Consider the following 13656-nt stretch of genomic DNA (forward strand, 5'->3'; position numbering starts at 1 on the left):
TTTTAGGGTTCAGGGGTAGGTTTGGGTTTTGAGGTACAGGGGTATTTATAGGGTTAAGGGCTAGGTTTGGGTTTTGGGGTACAGGGTATATTTATAGGGTTAAGATGGGTTAGTGTTTAAGGGTGTTGGGGTATTTTAAGGAGTAAGGGTGGGTTATGATTATGGGGTGCAGGGTTATTTAAAGGGAGCAGGGTGGACACCCGGAGCTGGAATGTACAGAACCTGGGAAGAAAAAATAATGAAATATTGGGCACAACGCTCGCTTTTTTTCCCATAATCCCACGCCCCGCACACGCCCCGCCCCCAGCACACACCCACAGCACACGATATGAGACATGGCATGAAGGGCAGAATGTACCACACGCCCCCAGCATTTGTCACGCCCCCAGCACACACCCACAGCACAACGCAGACATGCCCACAAGGGACTACTTTGTTGGCACGGTTCTTTTACCTTTTAAATGTATATGGTGGGCGTCTGCATAGCCTATGTCCTTCTGCTGCAACTGCCCTTTCCAACGCTGTATTGGGTGTTGTGATTGGTGCTGGGGTTCCTGAGATTACCCGCCTCAAAGGTTAGTGCTCTCTCTTTATTATATTAGTATAGATATAGATGAATGGCAATGCTCTGGCTTAATTACAATTTTCAAACAATAATATTAAATGATTGTGGCCTTGCAACCCCCTTGAACTATTGTGTTGTACACTTGGGCATGTACTTAAACAATGTGATTGAAAACAAATGTAAGTTTTTGGTGGGTGACCAGATAGTGGGGGCTTGCCGCCTCACCACATCACAATGAATCTAAATTAAATTAATTTACATAGTGAGTGGTTTAGTCTGGAAATCTGACCTCACTCCAGCCCTGGACTACCTTAGGGCGGGATCTAAGGCAAGACAGATGATATTCTAAGGGCCCCATTTATGAGGCCCTTACACCGTTGTTGTGTCACTTTTTGCGACGCTGCAGTGGCGTAGAAAATATGCCACACTGTGCCATGTTTCGAACGTGACACATCTAGGCAGATGTGTTGCTTTGTAAACCCCTGCACTCCATCATACCTGCGACAGGTATAATGTATGCTGGGTGGGGCGTTCTGACAAAGAAAAGTCTCGTAGAAGTGGCGCTGTGAAATCTATGAGATTTCATTGCACTACTTGTATGGCAACACTGCTGTAACAACTGGGGCACCGACACAGCAGGAACTAGGAATCGCAAAGGAAATTAGGGTCACACGTACAGGGCCTAATGGTAATACTTAAAGGAACACACGTCCACTCTAATTGCTGGTTGGGACCGGAAGCTACGAGCGACCCCGGCCCATTTGAAGTTGAAGTTGGAAAGGTTTTGTATAGCGCTCTACTACCAAACGGTTTCTTGGCGCTGTAGACAGAAACTAAAACTGAAGGGGGAGGGGGGGGGAGATTTAAAGAATGTAAGCAGAAGAAAAAAGGTAGGTTTTCAGAGCAGCCCGAAAATCCAGATAACAAGGGATAGATCTAATTGTCAGAGGGAGTGAGTTCCAAAAGAGGGGGGCAAGTGTCGAAAATCTAGAGCCACCCGATGTCTTCTTACGAAATCGGGGGACTAGAAGGAGAAACTGGGTGGAGGACCGCAGATATCTAGCCGGAACATATGCAGTGATCTTGGATCTGATGAAAGCAGGAGCAGTGCCAGCTAATGACATATAGGTCAGACAGCCCAGCTTGAAGAGTGAGCGCTCCTTTATAGGGAGCCAATGAAGAGTTTTGAGAAGAGGGTTGATGTGACTAGATTTGGGGAGCCTAAAAATGAGGCACGCTGCCTGATTTTGAATAAGCTGCAAACGACGACATTCGTAGGCTGGAATGCCCACATATAGGGCATTACCATAATCTAGTCGGGAAAGAATCATTGCTAAAACAACGAGTTTGAGAGCTTCAGCCGAGAAGTAACGTGAGACTTTCCGGATGATTTTGAGGGAAAGGAAGCAAGAGGAGACTACTGCGCTTATCTGGGGGCGTAGAGAGAGGTCCTGGCTGGCCTTGATGCCGAGGGTTCTGACAGAGGCAGAGGGGGACGGGGGGGAACCGAGGATGGGGGGCCAAAAAGCTGGGGTCCAAGGGTTAGAGGGACCGCTGATAAGGACCAGCTCCGTCTTATCGGGGTTCAACTTAAGATGATTGAGGTTCATCCAATTATAGATGAAAGTAAGAGTGGAATGAACCCTGGAAACTGAATCGGGAGAAGAGGAGAGTTTGAAAATGAGCTGGAGGTCATCGGCGTAATTGAACGCCGTAACCTCCATGTCCTGTAAAGCAACAATCAGGGGGTATATGTAAAGGTTAAACAAAAGAGGGGAAAGAGAAGAGCCATGGGGTACCCCACAGGAGACGGGGCTGATGGGTTCAAGAAAACCTTCCAGCCAAAAAACCTGAGTACGGCCTGCTAAAAAGGAGGTGAGCCAAGACAAGGCTGACCCCTGTAGGCCGGCAACTCTGACACGGTCGAGTAAGATGGAATGATCGACCGTGTCAAAGGCCGCAGATAGATCGAGTAGAACTAGTGTACAGGACGGAAGCCAGCCTGGTGGTCAGCCAGGAGGTGATGAGCTTCAACATAGGTAAAGAGCGAAGAGGTGATATGGCTCTCTAAGATCTTGCTCAAAAGTGGGAGGAGCGAAATAGGTCGAAAGTTGGAGGAAACAGTAGGTCGGCACCAGGTTTCTTTATAATGGGGATAACCGTAGCTGATTTAAAAGCATCTGGTACAATTCCTGAAGTGATAGAGGTGTTGAGCAGGTTAATAGGAGGGACTGGGCAGCAATTTATAGCTCTCTGGCCACGCCTGGCCAGAGAGTGTTACAATGTGTGTGGGTGCTTCCGGTGTCTCGTCCCTCGAGGCGAAACACTAGAACGTTACATCCCTTATCAGGTTGGATTTTGAAACACAATAAAGTCAATTATGGTCTAGCACATAAAGTCCGCTAGCTTCCGGCTGGGTCTTGGATTCGGCCAGAGGTCATAGGTGTGTCTTTGCACGTTGCGGGGGTCACATAGACTCAACTGCCTTTCACTGGCAGATCGACGTTCTGGACTGCGAGCTTTCGCCACTTGTGGCGTACATGGGGTACCAGGCGCCTCATCAGCCACAGTTCGGTTTGCGTCGTCTAGCGACATTCTTGACGATTCTACTTGATCCGTCGGGGTATGGTCTTTGGCCACGTCTGGGACTTGCTTGAACCATGATATATTCCTGGTCACGGTCTCACCGTTCCGCTCTGCCGTGACAGCCATGCCACTAGTTGACTTGACCAGCAACACTCCCGGTTCAAAGGGAGTTCGGAACTTTCCAGTGTTCCACCGGTTCCTGATCAGTACTGAGCAGCCAGGTTGAAGCCCTCGGATTTTTGCTCTGCGTCGTCTACTCGCCTTGTCATTGGTGTTGTGTCATCTCGTTTGAGTCTCTGTTGGGTCATAGGGCTTGTGGGCCCAGCCTTCGGCCCTCGGGAACATGTCTCTGCGTGGCCCGGCCAACATGAGTGACCACGGAGATGCCTGTGTAGTGCAGTGTGGTGTACTGCGATAGTCTCTCAGAAATTGCTGCAGCATACTCTCAGGGTTCGTGCCATCTGCTGCCGCAATCCGTAACACTTTGTTAATGGTTCGCATGAACCGTTCTACTTCGCCGTTGGCTTGTGGCCACTGGGGTGTTATTCGATGGTGCTTGCTCCCAAGGTGTGTTAGGAATTCTCGAAAGTTGCTGCCATTGTCAGTTTTGATGATGTGAGGAATTCCAAAGAGAGCAAACGCTTTGTCCAACACTGGTCGGAGGTTTTCAAATGATGTGGACGGGAGAACTTCCACAATGGGGTACTTGGTGTAACTATCTACAATAACGGCGGTGACCTTCCCGTCTGGGAAGCTCCCAAAGTCGATACTTAGCCAGGCCTATGGAGAGGATGCCGGTTCCTCGGTTATGGCAGGTGCTGGAGCTTCTGAGCTTCTGGTAAGTTGGCAACCTCGGCAATTGCAATTGCGGATTCGACGCTGTCCTCCAGGTCCGGGAACCACACCTTCTCCCTCTTCCGGGATTTCATTCGCCCAATGCCCTGGTGTCCTTCGTGGGCAAGTGTCGCTGCTCATTCTTGCAAACTGATTGGTATCACTATGCGCGACCCCCTTAGGATGACTCCGTCTTCTGTCGAGCTGGGCTTGTTCCTTACTTTCCAAAATTTCCCGAGACGATTTCGATCAGTCTCGCTCCACCCTTAGAGGTCCCTGAGGAAGGATTCCCATGAGCCTCCTTTTAGTGTACTTGATACCCGTTGGAGGCAGACGTCCTTCTCGAGGTGTCCTTTCACTTCTTCTATTGAGAGTGCTTGAGGGCATGACCACTGCAAAACTATATTGATGAAATCTTCTGTGTTTGTTTCTTGTTCTTCATCTGTGACCGTTTCCGCTGCTGGATGGCGAGACAGGAAGTCTGCGGGGTTCTTGGCGCCAGGCTGGTATACTAACTCCATTTGATAATGTTGTAACTGGATTGCCCATCTCTCAATCCTGGAAGAAGGATGCGGTGCTGTCCCCTTGAAAAGTGGTAGGAGTGGCTGGTGGTCGGTTACCACTCGAAAAGGATTTCCGCTCACGTAGAGGTGGAAATGGTTACAGGCCCATTTGATGGCGAGAGCCTCTCGCTCTATCTGAGAGTAACGGGTTTCAGTCGCGGTGAGGGACTTGCTCGCGAATGCCAGAGGGACCCATGTTCCTGATTCCGTCTCCTGGGTCAATAGCGCGCCCAGGCCGACTGGGCTGGCATCAACAATCAGCTCTGTGGAGAGAGCTGTGTCAAAGTAAGCCATCGTCGTACTGCCCAGCAGGGCCGTTTTGACTTGGTTGAACACCTTCTCTTCCACTGTAGTCCACTTCCAGGGGTTCTCCTTTTTGGTTAGGTTGCGTAGTGGTTCTGCAATGGTGGCCAGATTCGGAATGAATCGACCGCAGTACGTCGCCATTCCCAAGAAACTTCTCACCTCAGACACACTTTTTGGCGCAGGAGCAAGGTGTATTGCTTGAGATTTCCGGGGGTCTACTTGGACGCCATCAGCATTGAATACATATCCAAAGAAATCAATGGATTTTTTAAAGAATTGACACTTGTCCTTGTGTAGCGTCACTCCGTGTTCTGCCAAACGTTGGAGGGTGGCTCTTAGCTGACGGTGATGCTCCTCAACAGTCTTGGAGTGTATTAGAATGTCATCACTGACATTAAGGACCCCACTTAGTCCAGATAGAATGTCTCGTACCGTATTCTGAAAGATTTCCGCTGCACACGATATTCCGAAATTGAGTCTCTTGTATCGCCTAAGTCCCAGGCGTGTGGAGAAGGTAGTTATATACTTGCTTTCTTCTGCCAAGGTGAGCTGGTGATAGCCGGCGTTCAGATCTAGTTTTGAGAACCATTGAGCCCCGTTGAGGTCGGCTAAGATATCGTCCACCGTCGGAGTTAGGTGTCTTTCCCGCTTAATTGCTCGGTTCGGCATCCTCATGTCGATGCATATCCTGATCTTGCCCGGTTGTTTCGGTTTTTCTGCGATCACCATGGGTGATACCCAGGGAGTTGGGCCAGTCACTTTTTCAATGACTCCCTGGGGTTCAAGTTCTTGAAGTTCTCGCTCGACCATTGGTCATAGGTGGATGTGAATGCGACGGTGCCTTAATGCTACTGGTTGGACAGCTTGGTCTATGTGCAGTTATACGGGTGGTCGTTGTATCTTCCCCAGTCCCCTGAATAAGTGTGGGAACATTTCTAGGATGTCGTCAACCTGCAGCAATTTGACTGCATTGGTGAATGCAGTTAAGTTCAAATCCTCTGCTGTGTGGCTTCCGACTAGTATATCTGCCTCCCGATCTATGACATGGAATACTGTCGTCACTTCTTGGCCTTCTGCTCTCACATGAACTGTCATCTTCCCTTTGAGGGGGAGCGGCGTTTTACTGCCATAAGTCAGTATTTTGATTTTTGACGGTGTGAGCGTGGGTCTTGGGCTTAGCTTCTTGTAGTGTTGGGACCCCATAACGTTGACGGTCGCTCCAGTATCGACTAATCCCGGTACTTTGGACCCATCAATTTCGATGTGGCCCTTTGGCTGTGGCCGTCGCCTCTTTTTGAGATCACTTGCAAATGACACAAAGTAGCATTCTTCTTCTTCTTCCGTAGATGAGTCGTCCAAGCGTTGGGGATATCGGTTGGAACTTCGGGGTGACCTTGGTGTTTTGGTGTCTTCTAGCGTCAAATTCCTCACTGCTCCAGTCGGAGGTCTTCTCCCTGTGGTGCCTCTCCCTCGTGAACCCCCTCGGCACACACTTGCAAAATGGTTGGGGATTCCGCATTTCGAACATGACTTTCCTCTTCCTGGGCAGCTTTCCGGGAGATATTCTTCTCGACCACACCACCCGCAAGAAGTCCGTCGCGGGGTTCTTGTCGGCCATCTTCCTCGGCCTCCTCGCGACGACGTCCGGATGGCGTCGGCCCGCTCTGTCTTGACGCTGGCTGCTTGATCCTGTTGCGAGGTGAGAGCTGCCTCCATGGCCGTCGCCCTAACATCTGAAAGTTCGTGAGATCGTGCAAGGATCAGTATTTCTTCTAGGGTTATCCGAGGTTGCCGGAGTATCAGCATCCACAGCGTCTTGTTGTGACACCCCTGTATTAGTTGTGCCGTGACTTTTTTAGTTTGGTCGTCCTCGGTACATGTGCTGGCTAATTCCCTGAGGCAGGCGTGATATGCGTCCATTGACTCTCCCTCACGTTGTCTTGCTTGCCAGAGCTTAAATCGTTCATAGTGGGGGTTGAGTTGAGGGTCAAAATGCGCATTGAGTGCAGCAACGGCGGTATCGTAGTCATTGGCGGCCCCTTTGTTTGGGAGATGCTCAAACAACTTATATATCTCGTCACCTGCAAAGTGCAGTAGTAGTAATCTCTTGGCGGCCTCGTCGGTCTCTCGTGCGGCTATAAAATAATTATTCAGACGGCTGACCCATACTTTCCACCTCGGTGAGGCTGTGGCCGGCTCAATGAGCTCGCTGAATGGCGGGAGCGCTGTAACTTGTGAGAGTACCGGTTGCGGTGCTGCTGGTGGCGCTGCTGGTGGGGCGGCTGCTTGTTGAGCTGCGCCTCCCGGGTTTGACATTGTTCTGTCTCAGTGGACGTGGCAGTGTTTTGTGGTGTGTGCTGTTGGCTTTGCGTGCCCCTTTCTTTGGGTGTTCACTCTGTTTCACAATGTCTGTGTGGCACTTGATTTTGCCAGTGCTTATTTGCTTCCTTTTTTGTCCCTGGGGTGTCGTGCCCCTGATGTACAGTTGCCTCCTTGGCTGTATGCGTGCTTCAGCCGCTCTTGCCCTGGTTCGCGTGGGCTCTGCTTGGGTAGGCACTTCTATGGGTCGTTTGCCTTTGCCTGTGCTTGTTAGCAGAGCTAATATGTCCTTTTGTCTGGTGGTGCGGGCTTTTTCCTACCTCGCTGGCCTTACTGAAGAAACTTACACGACGTGTGAGGTCTTTCCTATGCTGGCAGTCCTTCTCGCCGGCGTTCGCGAGTGATTGCACACCTCGGGGTCTGGGTGCGGCCTCCCGTTGCAGAGCGCATTCGCGCGCTAGGAATCACGCCGTGAGGTTCTTCGGCCGAGCCTGGGGCGCCGCGAGCAGAATGCAGGACACCTCCTGGGCTTACCGGCAAGCTTCTTGGTGTGCTTCGCCCATGGCTTGGACCTTCCTGTCGATTGGGCAGATTTCTCCTTCACGCCAGCATCCCTGCATTACCGGGTGACGTCGGGCCCTTCAGTCACTCAGCGCTGTCACTACGGGTAGGTGGTTCTTCGGCTCTGTGCGGGACAATTAGGAGTATCCCATCCTCGTCGCCAGTGTAACGACTGGGGCACCGACACAGCAGGAACTAGGAATCGCTAAGGAAATTAGGGTCACACGTACAGGGCCTAATGGTAATACTTAAAGGAACACACGTCCACTCTAATTGCTGGAAGCCACGAGCAACCCAGGCCCATTTATTTATAGCTCTCTGGCCACACTTGGCTAGAGAGTGTTACAATGTGTGTGGGTGCTTCCGGTGTCTCGTCCCTCGAGGCGAAACACTAGAACGTTACAACTGCGTCAAATCCTTAGGTGTGACACAGGCCTTTTCACATTGGGCCTGCCTCATGTGGAATGACACATTGCTGGAGTTGCGTCTGTTTTCAGACACACTCCAGCAATGCACCATTTTTGCACTGACAGATACGCCAGGATTCCTGACGTATCTGTAAAACCTTGCGCCATGGAGCGCCGTACAGTAAATACAGCGCATCCATGGGGTCAGAAGAAGGGCGCACTGAAAAGTGTTGCATCGCTGTTTCACCACCGGGATATGACACTTTTCATAAATAAGGCCGTAAGATTTTTAAGGAAATCAGTAATGGAAATAATTAAGCAATTTTTAGGAATTTTAGATGAAATCAAGAGAAAACACCGGCATAAACCGAAACTTATTGCAAATATGAAAGGAGCGGATGGAGGGAGCAAATGCAACAAAACACGAGAGCTCTGCGTGGGTTCCTATTTCTCTCTGAATTAATCTGATTGAATGCTGTTGGTTGTGAACTGTAAAAACAAGCATCGTTCTATCACTTACAGAACTTGTATTTGAAACCAATTTCCAAGATGTCACTGGATTAAAGGAAGCAGGAAGTGCGTGTTGTTTGATGAAAGGACGTTGCTCGGTGGGCTGACGCACGTGAGAGATTGATACAGAAAGGCCAGAGAGGTGCTGTGTTTAGAAATGTGTCATAAAGAGGTAACAGGCCTTCTTGTGTACTCTTGGAAAGATGAAAAACACGTGTTCATCGCCCTGGTACCCTGGCTCGGCGCACCCCCCTTCAAACACAGCGTGTGGTGCTCTTGAAAAGGCCCTACTTTTACATGTGCAACACAGTGTGATTCTTGGCATCCCTGGGGGTGGGCGAGTCTTTAAATAAAAGTAATAATAAACTTCAGTTTGCCATGGCTTCGCAAGCACTCTAAAAACGTAAACCAAGTTATCCAAGCATCACTTAACACGATCTTCAAACGATCTAGAGTCTTGTGGAGAATTGTTAACATGTAGCGCTTGGCGCAGCCTACACGTGGTCCCAGGAGCTATTACGCGGCAAAGCCTGCCTAACCAAGCTCGCTCCCGCTTATGAAAACAGTGCAAAATGTTTGTCTCGTGCTCAGATAAAATTATCGCCACTTTAGCGGCAGGAAACTGCCACTAAAGCGGCGATAATGGGCTTGATAATATGCCCATGTGAATTCCCATAGAAGAGCCCATGTTCACACCAGAACATGGGCTTCTATGGGAATTCACAAGGGCATATTATGAAGCCCCTTATTGCCGCTTTAGCTGCAGTTTCCTGACATTAAAGCGGCAATCATTTTAACGCCGTGCTTGATAATATGCCCCTGGGATCTTTGCTGAAATTTCCACTTAAGTATTGACTTCCTGTTGCAAGCAAACGCCAAACAGACCCAGAACTGCAAATTGAGTCTAAATTAAATAATTGTGAATTACATTACAAAGTGGAGTAGGGAGAGCTCGAGTCCGGGCCTTCGCCCCAGAAGGAGGTGCGTTCACATTTCCTTCTCACAGAAAGCGGGTGCCGAAGCTGGTGAGAGGACCGGGCGGCCTAATGTATTGCACAGACCCGCAGACAGTACACCCGGGACCAATGAGCATCACAGACCAGGGCTGCACGTGTCCTCCTCACCTTCCTGCATATTGTGGAGTGGTGTGGCTCACTGGTTAGAGGCGGCAGACCCGTAAGCAGAGGACGGCCCGGGACCAGGGTTCGATTCCCGACGCGGCAGGGTCGTGGACCAGGGTCAGCGGGCTCGATAATTCTCGCCTCGGTGCCTACTCCAGTCAGGGACCACACTCGGCAACTCTGGGCATTAGCTTGCCTCATCTTCACAATGGCCCCCCAGACCGCCGGGGATGCTTGGTCGCACCTTAGAGATACCCATTAGGGACCATCTCTCAGGGTGAGCCAGGACGGGTTCCCCAGCGGTCGAAGCGCGGAGATACTCCTCCGGGAGTTGATTCTAGCGCTATATAAACCCACAATTAAATTAAATTAATTAAATTGTTGGCATCCTGCACTCAGGCCGCTTTGTTTCCTTGTGAACATGTGGAACCGGCCGCGGCTCGCTTGTTACCCACACGGAAGCGAACAGAGCAGCGTAATGTTGACAGTGAATCGCATTCCTTCTACGTAGGCCATCCTCTTCCTCGGCTACGTGGGATCTTGAACAGTCTGGATAAATAATTCTCGTGTAGTCATGCCTCAGGCAGCTCGAAGTGCATTAAACAAGCCTTTGCAATGCAATAGTGCTCGCACTCACACGAGTTTGAGCTATTGGCATTGTAGAAGACAATGCCTTATGTTTTGGGTTTTAAAACATAAATAAAAGGCATTGCCATTTACAATACTAATAGCTCAAACGCTCGCAAATGTGAGACCTATTGCAAACATTCATTCGCACATTGCATGTTCTCCACCCAGACTGCATTACAGCCCAGCTCCCATTCCCTGGCTGTGACACCCGAACCCCGGCGCTCAGACCAATTACAATGCTACACTGCAACGTTGTGATTGGTTCAGGGGAGCCTGGATGTGCTTCCTATTCCAGCATTCTGGAGGGATGAGGAGGAGAGACGGTGAGGAGATGCAGCAGTAAGGTAAGTTTTTTAACCCCGTCCCTCCAGGCATATTCCCCCTCTGTGCTGGGGGGCGGGGGGCGCACGCAGCACCCCGGTGCTCATGATGAGCTGAGCTCTTCATGACCACACACGTTTCTTTAGAACGCTCGCACAGCAGGGGAATTTGCCCAGCGTGCAAGCGTTCTAACAGTCTTGACGAGCTCAGCTCGTCATGAGCACACGAGCACCGTGGCTCATGACGAGTGCAGCTCGTCATGTGCATGGAAGGTGTTAAAATTATTATTTTCCATTGCTGCCCCCTCCCCCCCTGGCCGCCACTGGGTCTTTCATTAAAAACAGCAGTGTCCTCACTGCTGGATGCTGTTTTACATAGTTGTACTCAGGTCTTTAAGTGGGATTAAAAAAACTGAGGGTCTCTCAAAGGGGTGTGGCCAATTAATTAAGAGCGTGGCTTAAAAACACGTAAACTAAAAATCTGTGCTTAGCATAGTGTGCCTCCTGACTTTTATTTTGCTGTTTGTGTCATTGCATCCAGATATATGATACAACCAGTAACATCATACCTATAACAAGGTAGGACTATTGACTTTGTCAATGGTTGTTAGTTGCATACGATAAATAAGCAGCAACTATGGCTTGTATATAATATTGAAAAAGCTTCCACTTAAAGCCCTGGTGACACCACCACAATGTTGCTGCTCCTGAGTTTCAAAAAGAGAAGGGAAATCCAGAGAGAAAATGACTCTCTTTAAAGGATTTCCCTTTCCCTACAACGCTCACCTTGCATGACGTCATGACGTCACTTCTCCACTAGTGAGAAGTGAGCAGTGTGAGCAGCGCACATCGATGTGCCTGCTGTCACTGCAGTCTAGAAAACAACGGACTGCCTGTGCCAGGGCACAAAACAGAGCCAGATAGAGACCCGTTTCGAAGCCCCATTTAAAAAACTGCTGGTGCTCAGACCCGGTGAGACCCGGTCGACTTAAAGCCCTTGTTGTACTGTACTTCAGAACTCAGATTTGACCTTGTGTTTCCTTTTAAGCCTTCAGACGCCCTCTCTATAATGTCACCTAAGCGTGTCGCGCCTGCTCGCCCCCACAATCAGCAAGACCAAATGCTATTTACAAAACACCCCTTTTACTGAGTTTTCAGAAGCGGGGGTAATTAATCCAGTCAAAAGCACCTGCAAAAGTTGGAATACTGGCCTATCGGCAGAGCCACGCTGAACGAACAGCGCTGGGGCCTTGGGCAGCTGGTGGAAACGCACCCTAGATACACAGGAATACAGTCTCTCAGCGTCCCTTCAGGTCTAGATCTGTACAGCTACGTTTCTTCTCTCTCAACTGATTGCCTTGCACCAACATTTTTCACTTTTTCTGCCACACTTCCCTCCTTGCTATTCCTAATAGGGAGAGGCTTGGGACAGGTAGACCACGCAGCACTGTAACTGACACAGCTCCAACCTTGCTGGCATTCCACAGACACGGGACAGGAAAAAACACAAAGCCTGGTTTTCATGGTTCTCTTAATTGGCCTATAGTGCATTCTGCTAGATTCTAACCCTGGGCGAAGCACTACGCTACACTCGCGTAGTTCGCGAAGTTTGCGCAACTTCGCACTACGCGAGCTGCACGTAGCACAGTGCGAACACGCGTAGCGCAGCGTAGCATAGTGCAGCAGTCATTTTTTGCTTGTTCGCGGTCCTCAACGTCATGTTCGCGACCGCGAGCAAGCAAAATGACATCCTGGCGAGACTCTCAATGCGGGGAGGTCAGGTTTCTCATTACGAATGGTCGTGCATGCTCGCTACCGCGCGTGATGAGAAACTACCAGTTCGCGTTGAGAAAGCTGCCGCTCGAGTACAAATCTACTCGAGCAGCAGAAAACTACAGCTCGCACTGTGCAAGATGCCGTTTTCAATGATTGCACAGTGCCGGATGCTTGTTCGCACTGTGCAATCATTGAAAATGCATCTTGCACAGTGCGATCATGCTACTACGCAGTTCACGTACTGCTACGTGAAGTTTGCATAGTGCAAAGTGCACTTCGCGTAGCTTCGCGTAGCGCTACTACGCGAACTACGCCCAGGGTTACTAAATTCCTCCCAATTCCATCTAGTATGGTGTGCATGCATGCTTGCGAGTGACGTAACAATAAAAGAGCTGCGTGGCTATGTAGTAAACACATTGGTAAGCAAGTGCAGAGTATTGAAATAAGTCCTTTATTAGGATATGCAGTAAGACAAGAACAGACTGTTCTCTGCAGCAATAACCAGTCAACTGCCACAGAACAGAATAGAGAAGCATAAGATAACACAGAACACTGTAAAGAAAGCATTCCTAACATTAGGCATTCTAGCAACAAGTTCTAGAAAGACTAGAGCGTTAACAATATATTAACAATGTACTACAGGCTACTCAGCTGGTATGCTTAAAGGCGTAGTTGGAATTGTCAGTCAAGTCATGTTAAACTGGACCCCACGACACAGCCACATCTCCGGACATCTGAGAGACCTTCACTGGCTCCCCGTCAACAAAAGAATCACCTTCCGCCTCCTCACCCACGCACACAAAGCCCTACACGACCAAGGCCCGAGCTACCTCAACAGCCGGATCAACTTCTACGCTCCCAAACGCCACCTCCTGTCAGCCAACCACGCCCTCGCCGCCGTCCCCCGCATCCGAAGAGCAACTACAGGAGGAAGGTCCTTCTCCTACCTGGCCGCCAAGACCTGGAACTCCCTCCCGACCGACCTGCGCCTGACCCAAGACCACCTCTCCTTCAGGAAGAAGCTGAAGACCTGGCTGTTCGAGCAGTAGCGGCACCCCCCCCTCCCCCAAGCGCCTTGAGACCCTACGGGTATGTAGCGCGCTCTATAAGTGTCATTGATTGATTGATTGATTGATAAGCGGAGGGCATCCCGGTAGA

This window comes from Lissotriton helveticus, chromosome 5_1 (genome assembly GCF_964261635.1).
Source record: "Lissotriton helveticus chromosome 5_1, aLisHel1.1, whole genome shotgun sequence".
Lineage (NCBI taxonomy): Eukaryota > Metazoa > Chordata > Amphibia > Caudata > Salamandridae > Lissotriton > Lissotriton helveticus.